The sequence below is a fragment of the Bos grunniens genome, chromosome 8 (genome assembly GCF_055505025.1).
Source record: "Bos grunniens cultivar Pamir isolate PY7600 chromosome 8, Bosgru_T2T1.0, whole genome shotgun sequence".
Lineage (NCBI taxonomy): Eukaryota > Metazoa > Chordata > Mammalia > Artiodactyla > Bovidae > Bos > Bos grunniens.
Window position 1 is genome coordinate 96,128,154 of NC_141172.1, and position 18,416 is coordinate 96,146,569.

The 18,416-nt window shown below is 39.3% G+C and overlaps 1 long non-coding RNA gene across 2 annotated transcripts in view; it reads right to left on the reverse strand.

Moving 5' to 3' along the window:
• Positions 1-18,416, reverse strand: part of LOC147367737 (uncharacterized) — a 246,209-nt gene that overhangs the window by 199,388 nt on the left and 28,405 nt on the right. The window lies entirely within an intron of this gene.

Here is an 18,416-nt window from a genome sequence, read left to right on the forward strand (position 1 = left end):
ATAGCTGTTATCACTCCCATTGTGTTAGCAAGAAAACAAGCCTCAGAAAGGTGTTTTGTTTTTTTCCCCAAAATCACTCAGCTTGTAAGTAGCGGCATCATAATTTCCATCCAAATGTCCCAGCCATTCTGTGTCTAGAGTCATCTGTGCCATTCTGTCCCATCTACTTGCAAAGAAGAGAAGAACAGCAGAAGGTTTCTGGAGCCCATTTGTATGTGACTATGTTCCCTGGGTTATCCCAAACCTCCACTGAAGTCTTATTTGTGAATCATCCTCCTCTCAGCTGGTTGAGTCACCACGACAACAAATTTAAGTTACATTTGTTGAGTCCCCACCTGTTCTCCGCAAGAGCTTTATGAGGTACTGTTTGTATTAGTCTGCTTGGGCTACTATCACAAAATACCACAGACTGGGTAGCTTCAACAACAGACACTTATTGGTCCACACTTCTAGAGACCAGAAGTCCGTGATCAAGACTTAGGTAGATTCAGTTTCTGATGAAGGTTCTCTTCCTGACTTACAGACCGCTGCCTTTTCATGTGTCCTCATGTGGCCTTCCCTCTGTGCCTGTGCAGAGGGGGAAAGAGAGAGAGACAGAGAAATCTGGTGGCTCTTCCTTTTCTTATAAGGAGACCAATCCTATCAAATTAAGGCCCTGTACTTATTACTTCATTTAACCTTAATTACATCCTAAAGTGGGGCTTCCCAGGTGGTAATGAATCTGCCTGCCAACGCAGGAGACACAGGTTCAGTCCCTGGGTTGGGAAGATCCCCTGGTGAAGGAAGTAGCAACCCACTCCAGTATTCTTGCCTGTAGAATCCCCATGGACAGAAAAGCCTGATGGGCTATAGTCCATGGGGACACAAAAGAGTCGGACACAACTTAGCAACTAAACAGCAGCATCCCTAAAGGCTTCTCCAAATATAGTTAGGGTTAGAACTTAAACATAGGAATTTAGGAGAGATACAATTCAGTTCCTCACACAATTATTTTCCCTATTTTGCACTTGAGGACGCTGAGGCTTAGAGGAGGAAAGTAGCTCTGTCAGAGCCAAAAAGGCAAGTCCTGAAGCCACACCTTTACCCCCTCCATCTATCCCACTGTAGTGAATTAATGTGTGTGGACACTTAATTAATTAGTATGTGGACACTCTGGCCAGCATATACCTGGGGGAGCAGGCTGGATGGTGGCAGAGAAATTTAGAGAAGGGAAATCTTAGGAAGAGTGGATTCATTCATGGCAAGCAGGTTCTGCCCACTCTCCCCAGCAAGGCTTCACCCTCCATTGCCTAAATGTGGAGGTTCTAGGTCTGAGGTTTAATACGAGATGACAATTTCACCTACATACTTCCAATAAAGAAGAAATATTATAGTCTAGACTCTGGAGTCGCTAAGAGTTTGGCATTTCTGGTGGCAAAGAGGGGAGCCTATGGTTCAAAATCATCCTGCTTCTTTCAACACAGAGAAATATCAAATAAGCTATGGGGATCACAAAGTTCCCTTTTATTACCACAAACAGACCCAGACATCCTGGGTGACCCCATGCTCCCAACCTCTCCTCTTTCCCCCTGACATCTCAGTGTATTTGTCTGGCATCCTCTTCCCTCTACCTGGTATGCTATGGGGAAATAATAATTTCTTAAATGCCCAGTGGTCATAATGGCTAAAATGTCTTCTATTTGTGTTTCACTGATTCATTCAACAGATGTTTGTTGCCTCCCTTTCATAGATCAGAAAATACCCTAGGCACCAGAATTATAAGATAGAATAAGACAGAAAGATCCTTGTCCTCAAAGCACACACGTTCTAGTAGGGAACTTATACTATGATGAGGTTCTTAACCTTTATCTTAAGGAGAACGTTGCCACCGCTAAGCCAGTCACGATCAGTGTGAAATCAAACATGATTTGCAGTCATGATTAGAAGATCTGGTTTCAAGCCCTAGCTTCTGTCTCTTATTTATCCACGTAACATCCACTATGTACCAGGAATTATGCTTGGTGCTAACGATATAGAAATGACTAGGGGGGAGAGACAGACCATCACGATGCAATGTGCTAAGTGCTATAAAAGAATTACCATCAAAGTGCTTTCGAATTATAGAGGTGGGAGCAGTTTGATCTCAGAGTAAAATACAGACCACTTCACAGAAGAAATTAAATATTTGAGCTAAGTTATTAAGGAGCAAGAATCTTCTAGGTAAAGAAAGTGAGGGGGTCTATTCTTCGAGATGAATAAAAGTACACAGCACTTAGGGAAAACTGGGCAAAAAATCAGCAGAGCTGATGATGATTTTAGGCAGGTGGGACAAAGTGTCAAGAACACAAACTGGCCAGAGATCTGTCTCCATTTCTGTGATTACTTTAGAAACCCAATTCTAACAGTTCTCACATCCTCATATTTTAGTGGCACAATTGGAGGACAATACAAAAAATTACCTCTATAAATGCTTCTATTCTCAGAGTGTACATGCAGGCAGACATGTATACAGATATATATATATATATATTTAATATATATGTATTAGCCTGTAAATATATCATAATGAGATATAACAGTCCTGGGATACTTCATACTCCATTTGGATGATATGATGGTACCAATAGTTATTAAATTTGACTTGGAATATAAAGGATCTTTACCACCTATCGAGACAGAAGAATTGGCCTCCAATGCCATAAAATTGAGGATATCAGAACTTACATCAGGAAATCCTGTACATGCCCTGTCAAAATCTTTGACTCAACTAAATGATGTTTAAAATCCACTGCTTCAAAATCATTACGACAGATTAAAAGCAATCCTCTGCCATTAGCCAGAGGGTAACGGACTCTGAGAGGGAACAGTTCTGTAGGGAAACTTCCTACCACTCACTCAGAAAACTGCTGCCCAACAGCACTATGGTGCAGCCTTCATGAAGATACTGTAGAAACAGTAAAGCATAAACTTATTGCTGTGTCACCCTTAGTGCTATTTGTTATGATTGCAACTTTCTACTTTCTAGGCATGGGAATGTTACATTTTATTCAAGAGTTTATTGTATTCCTTAAAAGACTAAAAATGGAGCCACCTTATGACACTGCAATCCCATTCCTGGGCATCTATCTGGAGACAACCATACTCTGAAAAGATACATGCACCCCAGTGTTCACTGCAGCACTGTTGACAATAGTCAAAACATGGAAGCAACCTAAATGTCCATGAACAGAAGAATAGATAAAAAAGATATGACACATGTATAGACGATGGAATATTACTCAGCCATAAAATGGAATGAAATAATACCACTTAGAGCATCATGGATACAACTAGAGACTACCATACTTAGTGAGGTAAATCAGAAAGAGAAAGGCAAATATTATGTGACATTGTTTATACATGGAATATTAAAAAAATAATACAAATGGACTCATTTACCAAACAGAAACAGACTCACAGACTTAGAAAATGAATTTAAGGTTGCCAGAAGAGAAAGGTTAGGAAGAAGGATATATTACAAGTTTGGGATTCACATATACACAGTTGTTGCTGTTGTTTAGTAGCTAAGTCACGTCTGACTCTTTTGCAACTCCATGGACTGAAGCCCGCCAGGCTTCTCTGTCTATGGAATTTCCCAGGGAAGAATTCTGGCATCGATTGCCATTTCCTTCTCCAGTGGATCTTCCTGATCCAGGGATTGAACCCACGTCTCCCACACAAGAGGCATCTCCTGCATTGCAGGTAGATTCTTATTGCTGAGATACTAGGGAAGCCTGACATATATACACTACTATGGCACCCCACTCCAGTACTCTTGCCTGGAAAATCCCATGGATGGAGGAGCCTGGTAGGCTGCAGTCCATGCAGTCGCGAAGAGTTGGACACGACTGAGCGACTTCACTTTCACTTTTCACTTTCATGCATTGAAGAAGGAAATGGCAACCCACTCCAGTGTTCTTGCCTGGAGAATCCCAGGGATGGGAGAGCCCGGCCATCTGTGGGGTTGCACAGAGTCGGACATGACTGAAGCGACTTAGCAGCAGCAGCACAGATATATAAATAGATAACCAACAAGGACTTACTCTGTAGCACAGAGAACTCTACTCAACACTCTGTAATAACCTAAATGTGAAAAGAATCTGAAAACAATAGACACAAGTATAACTGAATCTCTGCTGTACACCTGAACTAACACAACACTGTAAATCAACTATTCTCCAATATAAAATGTAATTTTTTTCTAAAAAGAACTTATTGTGGATTTTCCAAACCTTTTTTCCTTTCTCCTGATGGCCAATGATCATAGCTGTTTCATCAGCCTGGCTCTGGAATGGTATATCCAGAAGCAGATCTTGAGCCACTTTGTGACATATATACACAGCAAGTGAGAAATAAACTTCAGTGTTCAAAACCAATAAAAAATGGGGATTGTTTGTTACTAGGTATAATCTAGCCTTATCTACCATAATCTAGGTAGGTGTCTTTTGTAAATGATGAAATTGAGGCTCCAAACAGCAAGTCACAGAGTCACAATACAAACTCTGTCCTCCTATCCCAAGTTTGACCTCCCTTTCACTATACTTCAGGCTTCCCTGGTGGCTCAGACGGTAATGAATCTGTCTGCAATGCAGAACACCCAGGCTTGATCCCTCGATCAGGAAGATCCCCTGGAGAGGAGAATGGCTACCCACTTTAGTGTTCTTGCTTGGAGAATCCCATGGACAGAGGAGCCTAGCGGTCTACTTTGGGGTCGAAAAGAGTTAGATACAACTGAGCAACTAACACTTTCACTATCACTTCTATTATCTATTTCTAGGGCAAGATGTTTTCCTGACAAATGTAACTCAGCTATCACCTGAGGCTTGGACCTCAAGATCTAGATGCTTGACTTGAATCCCATTTCAATGTTTTATAGAAAGTCAAATCTTTCTCTGAGAGTTTTAAATTCTCAGACGTCTTCTGAGCCCAGACCTGTGTCAGCTTCCTACAATCCTGACTCCTTATTCCACATTTACAAAATGTGAAACCAAGCCCCTTTGCCAATTTCTAAAAAGACAAAATCTACCAACAACACACACATTCACACACACACACACACACACACACACACACACACACACACACAGACCAGGTGAAGAGGCCTGACAGCATACTTAGATCAGACAATTGAGTATCTCATTTTAGATGCCTCTGGTCTTTAAAAGTCCTTTTAGGCCACCCTACCTCCAGGAGAGTTCCTTTTGTGACCTGTGCCCCCACCTGCTCCTGGCTCCTTTTTTCTCCCCCTCCTCCCACCTTCCTCTCCCTCTGCCCTTCAGAACAAGTCAGCTTTCCCTTGTTTTCATTTCCCAGCTTGGATGGTCAAAATAAGCAAGACTTTCAGTATTCCATTTGACAGAAACTCCCCTCTCCAACAGTCCACGGTGGCTATTTTTAAAAGTACTTTTTCTATTATACAAACTTTAAAAGTCCTTGTTTTCTATCTTTCTTGATGTTATGGATAGCCCTTTCAGATACCAACATAGAACAGCTTTAAGGCGATGCTATTCAATTCCCTCACTCAACACCATCCACCAGCAGACATGTCTTGAGATCTGTGCCAGGGAAGGTAAGAGGCGAAAAACATCTAGCCCCTGACTTCAAGAATGTGTACTTTCAAGTTGAAGATCTATGGTAATTATCACACAGAACATCTCAAAAACCTTCTATGTTGTTACTGGAAAGGTAGGATTTCTGAAGGTCAAGTGAGTTCAGTGAGGAGCTGATGTGGTCAAGCAAGGTCTCAAGAGAAGTTGGGACTTGAGGAAGGACTCAGTGGGTATACAAGGGTTGAAAGATACACAAGATGGAAGCTTCCATCAGGCAGTGGGGAGCGTGTAAGTGATAGAACATCTAAGTCAAGACAAGCTGCTGGAAGAAATATTGCTGTATACTGGTGATACTTTGCCTCATTTTCCAACGTCTTTCTAGTGCACCATGTTAAGAACCCTAGAAAATCCCAGAAAACATGTATCAGACCACGTTTCTACCTCAAGCTCGAGTCCTTATCAGTTCAGTTCAGTTCAGTCGCTCAGTCGTGTCTGCCTCTTTGCGACCCCATGAACTGCAGAATGCCAGGCCTCCCTGTCCATCACCAATTCCCGGAGTTCACTCAAACTCACGTCCATCGAGTTGGTGATGCCATCCAGCATCTCATCCTCTGTCGTCCCCTTCTCCTCCTGCCCCCAATCCCTCCCAGCATCAGAGTCTTTTCCAATGAGTCAACTCTTCGCATGAGGTGGCCAGAGTACTGGAATTTCAGCTTTAGCATCATTCCTTCCAAAGAAATCCCAGGGCTGATCTCCTTCAGAATAGACTGGTTGGATCTCCTTGCAGTCCAAGGGACTCTCAAGAGTCTTCTCCAACACCACAGTTCAAAAGCATCAATTCTTCGCGCTCAGCTTTCTTCACAGTCCAACTCTCACATCCATACATGACTACTAGAAAAACCATAGCCTTGACTAGACCTTATCCTACCCCAGTAACTCTCAAATGGTGATCCCACAAAATGATCATCTATAATGAGTTGGACTAATGAGTTCTTCATCTAAAGCCTCTTTTTCTAATTGTTGAGGAAAAACATTAATGCATAAACTTTCTTTCCCTTTTGAGTTTTCTTCTCTACATTTTAGTCCTTTTACTCAAGTATCCACTCAAATATTAACAACAAAATTATAAGTTGCAAGTAAATGTTACTAGAGAAAATAAGCAATAGTCTGCACTTAGCTTTTCTTTGTTTACATTTGTTCTTTCATGAACAAGTAGTCATGGAGGTAGGAATTCAGGCTTTGGAGCCATTTTGCTTGGGTTCACACTTCTGCTTCACTACTCATAAACTGTGTTCTTCCTTGGGAAAGTTATTTAACCTCTCAGTACCTGAGTTTTCTCACCTGTAAAACTGGGATGCTTATAACACGATTTCATGGGGTTGTTTTTGAGAATTAAATGAGTACATATACACACACAAATAAACACATAATATATTATAAGCATTAGAAATAGCTCTACCATCAGGAACATTTATGACAATGAAATAATACTAATATTAATAATAGCTAACGTGCTTCCCTAGTAGCTCAGACAGTAAAAGAATCTGCCTGCAATGCAGGAGACCCAGGTTCAATCCCTTGGTTGGGAAGATCCCTTGGAGAAGGGAATGGCTACACACTGCAGTATTCATGCCTGGAGAATTCCACAAGAGGAGCCTGGTGGGCTTCGGTCCATGGGGTCACAAAAAGCTGGACAGGATTGAGCAACTAACACTTTCCTTCACTTCTACTTTTAGTATATATCAGGCATTGTTGTTGTTGTTGCTTAGTCACTACGTCTCATCCGACTCTTGAAACTCCATGGACTATAGCCCACCAGACTTCTCTCTCCATGGGATTTCCCAGGCAGGAATACAAGAGTAGCTTGCCATTTTCTTCTCCAGGGGATCCTCCCAACCCAGGGATGAAATCCACATCTCCTGCACTGGAGGCAGCTTCTTTATCACTGAGCCACCAGGAAAGTCCAAATCAGCCATTGTCAGGCACTAACTAATTTATTAATAAATGTTAGCTATTATCATTGTTGGGCTTCCCTGATGACTCAGTGATAAAGAATCCACCCGAAATGCAGAAGACATGGATTCAATCCCTGGGTTGCAAAGATCTCCTGGAGCAGGAAATGGCAACCCACTCCAGTATTCTTGCCTGAAAACCATTCCATGGATAGAAGAACCTGGCTGGCTAGAGTCCACAGGTTTGCAAAGAGCTGGACACAAATTAGCGACTAAACAACAACAACAATTACTTTTATTATCATCATTCGTGTTGTTGTTTTATTATAGAGTTGCTCCTAATGCATACAATAGAAAGAAAGGCATCATTATTCTACAGTGCTCTGAAGCCATCTCCATGCCTGTCCTGGTCTCTGCCACCTTAAACACATTCAGAAGGCTTGCACTGCTCATCAAGGAGGCTGATGTCATTCTTCCTTTCCGTACACTTTCATACCAGCAACTTTTCATCCACATTTCAAAATAGAACATTTGCTTCTAGTTGGATGAAAATCCCTGTTTTGAAGCCAGCAAGGCATCCAGAACTCATGGACTGTTCCAGTGTATGCTAGATAAAGAGGAGAAACCCTAGAGGAAGATGCTTAAGATTTTCTACTATTGCTGCTATCTGGGGGTCCTTTATGCATTTGCTTCAGACAAGGGTGCAATTATGTGTAGTTATGTAGTTCTCCAAAGTAATATATTCTAATGTTGGAATCGTGGTCAGAGCTTCTTTCTATGGCTTTGAATCCTGTCACTCCTCAGGAGTTCTTATTAAAATGGAGAAAATGGAACACGATGCATTGCAATTCCATTTAAAGATTCTCTCAGTAAGCAAATTAATCCTGACATCGCCCTGAAACTGAGTACACTCTGTGCTTAAATGATTACTCTGGACGATACTTAAAAGTCCTTAACCATCGTGCTTCTTCGGAGAACTCGTATGCTAGGAGGCTTTCAGTCAATCCTCCACCAACCAGATGGTTAGGATTCTCACAGATTCTCTTTTACCCAAGGCAAGGGTATGAAATTAAATGGCCAAATTATTAAAGCAGCACTTATCTTCTGATTATGAGTCCTTGTTTAGAGACTGACATATTACAAATCCAGTCAATACCCTGCCGAGGGCATAGCTATTTGCACTGCAGAGGTGTCTCTTTTGCTCGTGACTGCAGATTTGGGGATTTTCTGATGTATATATTTTGGGCTTCTGTGGTGGCACCAGTGGTAAAGAACCTGCCTGTCAATGCAGGAGACATAAGAGACATTGGTTGGATCCCTGGGTCAGGAAGATCCTCTGGAAGAAGCAATGGCAACCCACTTCAGTATTCTTGCCTGGAGAATCCCATGGACAGAGGAGCCTGGCGGGCTGTGGTCTATAGGGTCTCAAAGAGTCAGACACGAATGAAACAACTTAGCACACACATGATGTGTACATTTCAAGATTCTCCTGTTGCAAAAGACTGCAGTGAACCAACCTGTAAGGTCTCACTGGATTGAAACAGTGAGGTCATTTTCAATGGCCCGAGGGAAAAAATCTCTACATCATCAATATGGCTGCATGATTAAGTATCCCAGCAAACAAGGGCATAGCCTCCACAAGCAGTACTTCCTACAATGCACAGACAAAAACCTTTAAATAACTGACTTACCAGATCAAGAAAAGTACTGGGACCAGGATCTCCATAATTAATTTCAGATATAGCAAACCCAGGCAAACTGCAGAGACTCACATTAAAACTGTGCTCACAAATCTAGCTACGTGAAATGCAAGTTCTCCAAAAGAAAGGACATTATTAGCCAAGCATGCTTTTCAGAATCCATTAGACTGGAATCCAGTGCCCATAACCTGTCATCAAGAGTTCCTGATTATCAGAAACAGTGAATGTGTTAGGTTGGAAGATATTCAGGGAATATAGGTCAAGTTGCTTTCGATAAATACTTAAAAATAGTGGTTACTAATTCTAAAGGCTTCATATCAGGCATTTTTAAAAACAGATATTATATCCAACCTCATGATAACTTTGCAAAGTGAGTGCCATTATCCCCAAGTGGAACAAGTAAAGTTTAGGGGTATTGGGTCATCCTCTGAAGGCCTAAGACAGCAAGTGGCAGAACCAGGAAAACTCAGGTGTGTTCCACGCCAAACCGTGCTTACTTTTCCACCTACTGAACTGCTTCCCCAATGTGTGCATGGTGTTTGTCTGTATAGCAATTGCCTCCTTGACTTCCGTCAACAGTTCTCTGATGTAAGTATTAATGTCTTTGTTTCAAAGAGGGAAGCTAAGGTTCAAGAAGATGAGGGACAGCTAAATGTCACATAGATAGTAAGTGGCAGTTGTCTCCCAATGGTACCACAGTGTACATGTGCTGGAATTACCAACAGAACTCCATCACCAACCAAGAGAGCAAGATTCAAATAGAACTGAGTTGTGGTAGATCCTTAATCAGACACATTCCATTTAACTTTTTTCAAAGTCTGTTGCCATGGTTGTTAAGGCCAGCATGCATTCCTTCAGATTACAACAATCTCACAGCTGACAATGCTAGAAATTGCATTGTGAGGTGTCATTACACGGGGAGCGAAACCAAAAAAAAGAAAAAGAAAATTTAGTTTACAGCAATAAGCTTTAGCACCCAAGGCCACTGTTCCATTCGGAATTGCATTTAAATGTTTTTACCTTTTATGATAACCTATGGGGAAAACAATTTGAAAAAGACAATATAAATAGAAAGATAGATATACATATATATATGTATAACTGAATCACTTTACTGTACACCTGAAACTAACACAGCATTGTATTATATTATAATAAATCAACTGTATGTCAATAAAAATAAATTTAAAAAACAATTATTTTTACCAACCTTTACTATTATTATTATTATTTTAAAAGTGCATGATATCTTTATAGAAAGAAATATTAAATATAAAAGAGTAGAAAAAATGCAGAAAGCTCATAGTTCCAGCATCCCAAGTCAACTACAATATCAATTTAAGGTTGGGTTTTCTTTTTTCATGCTCTTTTTAATATGTATATATAATTTTACATATCTTACAAATGTGATTATACTGGAATTATAACTTGACATCTTACATTATAACATGGGCATAAACAATGCCAGGTTAATGGCTGCTTAATTATCAATTGAGCATAGTTACCATGATTTGTGTAATATTTTTCTCAACAGAATAGTCTTTCATCTTTTACCAACTGATCTCTGTTATAAAGAACATTTTGGGCAACTCCTATTGCTGCCATTAGCTATGACTCTGGAGTGGTTTTAAAATATATCACAAACTAATCAAACTTACAAGTTTTGCACAGCAAAGGAAACCATAATCAAAATGCAATGACAACCTATAGAACAGGAGGAAATTTTTGCAAACAATTCCACTGACAAGGGCTTAATCTCCAAAATATATAAACAGCTTATACAACTCAACAACAAAAAACAAAGCGCTCAGTCAAAAACTGGGCAGAAGACCTAAGCAGACGTTTCTCCAAAGAAGAAATACAAATGGCCAAGAGGCACATGAAAAGATGCTCAACAGTGCTAGTTTTTAGAGAAATGCAAATCAAAACTACAGTGAGGTACCACCTCACACTGGTCAGAATGGCCATCATTAAAAACTCTACAAATAACAAATGCTGTAGAGACTGTGGAGGAAAGGGAACCCTCCTGTACTGTTTGTGGGAAAGTAAGGAGGTGCAATCACTGTGGAAAGCTACATGGAGGTTCCTCAGAAAACTAAAAATAGAATTACCATATGATACGGCAAGCCCGCTCCTGGACATGTATCCAGACAAGTGTGTGTGTGTGTGTGTGTTAGTCGCTCAGTCGTATCCAACTCTTTGCAACCCCACGGACTATAGCCCACCAGGCTTCTCTGTCCATGGAATTCTCCAGGCAAAAATAATGGAGTGGATTGCCATTCCCTTCTCTAATCCAGATAAAACTGTAATTCAAAAAGATACATGCATCCCTCTGTTCTAGCAGCACTACTCAAAATAGCCAAGACATGGAAACAACCTAAATGTCCATCAACAGATGAATGGATAAGAAAGATGTGGCACACATATACAATGAAATTGTACTCAGCCATAAAAAAGATCAAAACAATGCCATTTGCAGCAAAATGGATGCAACTAGAGATTATCATACTAAGGGAAGTAAGTCAGAAAAATAAATACTATATGTAATTTGTATGTGGAATCTAAAAAGTGACACAAATGAATCTATGAAATGGAAACAAAATCATGAACTCAGAGAACAGTTGACTGGAGATTGCCAAAGGGAAGGAGCTTGGGGACGGGGGGACAGTAAGTGGAAGGTTGAGGTTAACAGATGTAAGCTTTTATACATAGAATGAATAAACTACAAGGTTCTGTACAGCACAGAGAACTGTTTTATCATAAACTGTTTTATCATATCATTGAATATCATATATTCAATATCCTATGATAAAACTTAATAGAAAAGAATATTTAAAAGAATGTAGATAAATACATATATGTATAAATGAATCACTTTGCTGTACAGTATAAATGAACAAAATATTGTAAATCAATTACTCTTCAACAAAAATATTAAAATTGAAAAATAAAAAAAGGACATTGCAATGGGTGTCTTTATGCACAGAGTTTTATTTTTTCAATATATAGGCTTATTTCATTGCAAACTCAGAAATGGAATTAATGATCATTTTTAAGACTCTTAGTAGATGTTGTCAAATCATTTCTCTAAATGAACACTTTATATGATTTCAGTACCTTTAGACCATGAAATTTTTACACCTGGTCTTATGTCTGTGGATATGTTTCCTAGTTTATAGTTTATGGGAACTTGATTAGAATTTGTATCCTACTGGTGTGTGAAAATTGTATAAATTTTAATTATGTTGAATAGGTTCATACAGCTTTTCAAGTCTACTGTATCCTTCTACTTCTCTGTATATTCATTCTATTAATTTTTGAGGGTTTGATATTGAAACTCCAACTACAGATCTTAGTTTATATACTTAGAAAATAATTATAATATATAGTAAAACTATATGTAACTTTGTTCTGTATTCCAAGCCCCCATTAATATATTATCATATTTTTATAATTTAAAAAATAAAAAAGAGAAAAAAATTATTTCTCTAAATGTATTTCCCACTTGTAATATCATATCTTTTGAATATCCCAATTTAAACAAGTTGACAGAAAATTTCCCAAAATATTCTCTGCAAAACTATGAGCCTATCTCACTCATTATGAATTTAGCCAACGCACCAATTAATTCTTATACCAGAAATGATCTATGGCCCCAAAGAAAAAACTAAAGACGTTCCAACAGATAATGTGTTCTCAAAGCAGTGCTACCCTTTTGGCCATGTCCTTCCCTTCATTATTGCCTAATAGTTGGGCACTGTGGAGAATGCAGCTGCATCCACAAACTCTTAAGCAGAAACCCAGATACAATATTTTTTTTAATTTTATTTAATTTTTAAACTTTACATAATTGTATTAGTTTTGCCAAATATCAAAATGAATCCACCACAGGTATACATGTGTTCCAGATACAATATTTTTTGACATTTTGGTTCTGGATGTTCTTGCTGGTGGTGGGGATGTTGCAAAGCCTTGCCTTGTCCAAGGGGGTCAACACCTGATCGTCCAGGAAGCACCTGTCATTCAGGAAAGGTCATTTCAGGTTACAAGCCTTCACTTTGGAAATTCATTTCCCCATAAAATTTTCCAACGTCAGGATATCTTGGAAGAACTATACCTTAAAAGAAATGAGTTGGGGCTACAGTGAGTCTTCAAAAAGGAGGACTGATCTCTGAAAGGATAGAAAACTTTATTTGCCAGAATCCGGTTCTGGGCTGGGGAGTTGGAGGAATAATCCCAGGACAAAGAAAGAGGAATGGAAAGATGAAGGGGCAAGGAATATAGAGCGAGGGTCAGAGACTGAGAATGGTAGATTGAATTGGAAATGGAAAGAAGGGAAACTTTTTATATTATTGGATGATTAATGAAGAAAAAAACAACATACTTTGCTAAATGATATATAGTGTAAACCCCTGGGGTAGTCCTTCAAGAAAAGATATTAAAGATCCACATCACTTGCCAGTCTTTAGAGTTAAATTGATAGTGGTTTGGGGTGGTGAAAAAGAAAAGCAAAAAGGCAAAATGCTTGTCTGAGGAAGCCTTACAAAGAGCTGTGAAAAGAAGAGAAGCGAAAGGCAAAGGAGAAAAGGGAAAATATACCCATTTGAATGCAGAGTTCCAAAGAATAGCAAGGAGAGATAAGAAAGTATTCCTCAGTGATCAATGCAAAGAAATAGAGGAAAATAACAGAATGGGAAAGACTAGGGATCTCTTCAAGAAAATCAGAGATAACAAGAGAACTTTTCATGCAAAGATGGACACACTAAAGGACAGAAATGGCATGGACCTAACAGAAGCAGAAGATATTAAGAAAAGGTGGCAAGAATACACAGGAGAACTATACAAAAAAGATCTTCACGACCCAGATAATCACGATGGTGTAATCACTGACCTAGAGCCAGACATCCTGGAATGTGAAGTCAAGTGGGACTTAGGAAGCATCACTACGAACAAAGCTAGTGGAGGTGATGGAATTCCAGTTGAGCTGTTCCAAATCCTAAAAGATTATGCTATGAAAGTGCTGGACTCAATATGCCAGCAAATTTGGAAAACTCAGCAGTGGCCACAGGACTGGAAAAGGTCAGTTTTCATTCCAATCCCAAAGAAAGGCAATGCCAAAGAATGCTCAAACTACTGCAACTTGCACTCATCTCACATACTAGCAAAGTAATGCTCAAAATCTTCCAAGCCAAGCTTCAACAGTACGTGAACTATGAACTTCCAGATGTTCAAGCTGGATTTAGAAAAGGTAAAGGAACCAGAGATCAAATTTCCAACATCTGTTGGATCATCGAAAAAGCAAGAGAGTTCCAGAAAAACATCTACTTCTGCTTTGTTGACTATGCCAAAGCCTTTGACTGTGTGGATCACAATGAACTGTGGAAAATTCTTAAAGAGATGGGAATACCAGAGCACCTGACCTGCCTCTTGAGAAATCTGTATGCAGGTCAAGAAGCAACAGTTAGAACTGGACATGAAACAACAGACTGGTTCCAAATAGGGAAAGGAGTACGTCAAGGCTGTATGTTGTCATCCTGCTTATTTAACTTATATGCAGAGTAGTACATCATGAGAAATGCTGGACTGGCTGAAGCACAAACTAGAATCAAGATTGCCAGGAGAAATACCAATAACCTCAGATATACAGATGACACCACCACCCTTATGGCAGAAAGTGAAGAACTAAAGAGTCTCTTGATGAAAGTGAAAGAGGAGAGTGAAAAAGTTGGCTTAAAACTCAACATTCAGAAAACTAAAATCATAGCAACTGGTCCCATTACTTCATGGCAAATAGATGGGGAAACAGTGGAAACAGTGAGAGAATTTATTTTGGGGGGCTCCAAAATCACTGCAGATGGTGATTGCAGCCATGAAATTAAAAGATGCTTGTTCCCTGGAAGAAAAGTTATGACCAACTTAGACAGCTTATTAAAAAGCAGAGACATTACTTTGCCAACAAAGGTTTGTCTAGTCAAAGCTTTGTTTTTTCCAGTAGTCATGTATGGATATGAGAGTTGGACTATAAAGAAAGCTGAGTGCCGAAGAATTGATGCTTTTGAACTGTGGTGTTGTAGAAGACTCTTGAGAGTCCCTTGGACTGCAAGGTGATCCAACTAGTCCATCCGAAAGGAAATCAGTCCTGAATATTCATTGGAAGATCTGATTCTGAAGCTGAAACTCCAATACTTTGGCCACCTGAGGCGAAGAACTGACTCATTTGAAAAGACCCTGAAGCTGGGAAAGACTAAAGTCAGGAGGAGAAGGGGATGACAGAGGATTGAGATGGTTGGATGGCATTACTGACTCAATGGACATGAGTTTGAGTAAACTCTGGGAGTTGGTGATGGACAGGAAGCCTGGCGTGGTGCAGTCCATGGGGTCACAAAGAGTCAAATATGACTGAGTGACTGAACTGAACTGAACTGGGGTGTTGGCAGTGAATTGAATTTATTGGGCTGTTTTTATGTGTCACCTGGCAAGAGCAGGTCTCCTGGTGACTCACCTGGAGTTAAATGACTGTTTCTCAACAAAACCACTCTGTATGAGCTGGGCCTTCACCAAAGTTCACATATTAATACTTTATAAGCTGATTTGCTCCTGTCAACATGCACCTCTCTCTTCCCATTATTACCCCAAGGTTATGAATTTCACTTGTGAAACTTCTAATCTCTCTTTCACTCTCCTGCTGTTGATTTCAGCCTTGACCACAGCTCCCAACTTTCACCCCCATTTTCATGTTTCTTCCAAGTATGGGCTTTACTACCTATCTACCCTACATGCATTCCCATGGCATTTCCCCCCGGCCTGATTGCTAGTATTTAACTCCATAGTTTCACTTGGCCTAGGCAGCTATCAATAGTCTACACAGCAAGAATAGCTTACCAGCCACACAAACAAGAAGATAAATTCATGAAAAGACTTCTGGTTGTCACATATCATTTTGACAAATTACACATCAGAGGCAGAAATCTAGAAGTCCAGTTGGAACTTCAATATCATCTTAAGTTTTACATTAATATTCTACCACTCAATAGGAGAAAAGTCACATCTTATTTGAGGGTTAGGTTCCAGTGTTCATTTTAGGTAAAAATTCAATATAGAAGAAAATAAATACTACTCTTGAAAACTCCTTAAATCATCTGTTTTTTTTTTTTCTTCATGGTTTCATATAATTCTTCCTAGTATGGGCTTTATTGTAGAAGCCAATTGTCAAAGCCAAAAATACCCAGTTTTTCTTCTAGGATAAGAATGCATCACCAATGTTTCAGCTGAGCACCAAAGAAAATTGTTGGCATGTGTTTAGAGGCCAGCTTACAGAAAAAACATAAACTATGTCTTAAACTCTAGATATAGAATTAGCATGGCAAGATGCTCCCACCAGAAGAGGCATGTGGCCACTTAGAGAGACACTTAGGAACACCAGAATTATAGCTTCCAATTCACAGTCATTCTGAGATATAAGATCACTGAGTGGAAATATAAACAGAAATATCTATGCATCAGAGTAGTTATACCTACTCCTAGACTTAGGTATAAGTCTTCAGTATTAAGTCCTAAAATATTCATTCATTCATTTATTCCAGAAACACATACCATATGCCTACTCTGTACCAATTATTGTGTTGGGTACCAAAGCAGTTAACAGAGCAGTTGGGTAAAAGACACATTTTCTTGATTCTCTAGGAGCTCATTGTCTGGTGAGAGACAAACACTTGAGCTGATATTGATAACTGATCAATTTTAATCAAAACTGACCCACTTATCCATTCTGATAATAAAACAGCAGTGTAAATTTATGGAAATGTAGTGGGAAGCCTTATGAACTTTACCTGGGATGAGTTATGATAGAAATCATAGGAACTTCAGAAAAGAGGCTCATTGATGATACATGTACAATTCTCAATGCAAAAAGTGGGGCTCGTAGCTCCTACTCTAAAGATAAAAGAATATATTATTCATGACATGTTTTCTCCCAAAACAAAGTTTTCAATCTCCCTACTATTAGTTCATCTGTTCATATATTCAATCTCTTAAATTTTCAAACACTATGCTGCAGAGATTAGAAGGTGGGTTCTGAAGTATCTCGGCCTGGATATTGTGCATAGATTTGGCAATTACCCAAGCTCTCTAAATCTCATCACATCCTCTTTAAAATGTGAATAGTCCCCACATCTTGGGATTTTTTTTTAAAAAGTTAATTGAGATGATACATGCAAAGTCCTTAACATAGTCCCTAGATCAGAATATATGGTCCATAAATATGTCTGTTATCAGTGACTGTGCTGTTTTTAAAGATGACTAGGGGCTCTCTGGGAAAAAGTAGAGGGGATTTGAAGCCAAAGGAAAAACTTATGCCAACAAACACAATGAAGAAAGCATACCATGTGTTAAGGGAACAAGACAGTTCAGTTTGGTGATTATGAAGTGGGTGTGATTGAGGGGAGTGTCAAGTGATGAGATTGGAAAGATAAGTTGGGTGCAGATTGTGAAAGACCTTGTAAACCATATGAACCATATGAGTTTGAACTTTATCCTGCTGCCAAGGAGAAGACAATGGAGATCTTTAAGCAAGGAAGCAACATGATGGCATTTTTTTTTTTTTAGGATGAAAACTGGCAGCAAAGCATATAAGACATTGGAAAGAGGAGAGAGGGAGGCAGTGATATGGGTAGGAAATGTCTGAAATAATCCTGGCAAGAAAAATCCAGGATGGTGGGAATGAATGGTAAATGAAGTAGAATTGAATTTGAGGGCTATTATTAATGTAGGATTAATATAATTAATTAATTAATTAATATAGTTAATAGGGCTATTAATTAATAATAACATAGTGATTCGTCAAATGTGAGGAACAAGAGAAAAGAAAAAGTCTATGATGACTCTTGCTAGAATTAAGGAAGACAAGAAGACAGAGGCACAGTGATTGTGTTGGTCAGAGAAATTAATATGTGAGTATGCAAGATGTGCTGGTAGAGTGCTGAACAGGCAGTTGAAAACTGGGTCTGGAGTTCATTGCAAAGACTTGAGCTAAAGATATAAATTTGGGAATCATCAGAAAATACTAAGCAGTGAAAGCTCTGGGAATGATTCCATGAGGAGGAGTTCAACTTGCTATCTTCTTCGTCTATTGTGTTACCTTCCCTAGTGTTCACTCTTCTGAAATGAAGTGAAGCATAATCTAGCCCACATGGTCTCCA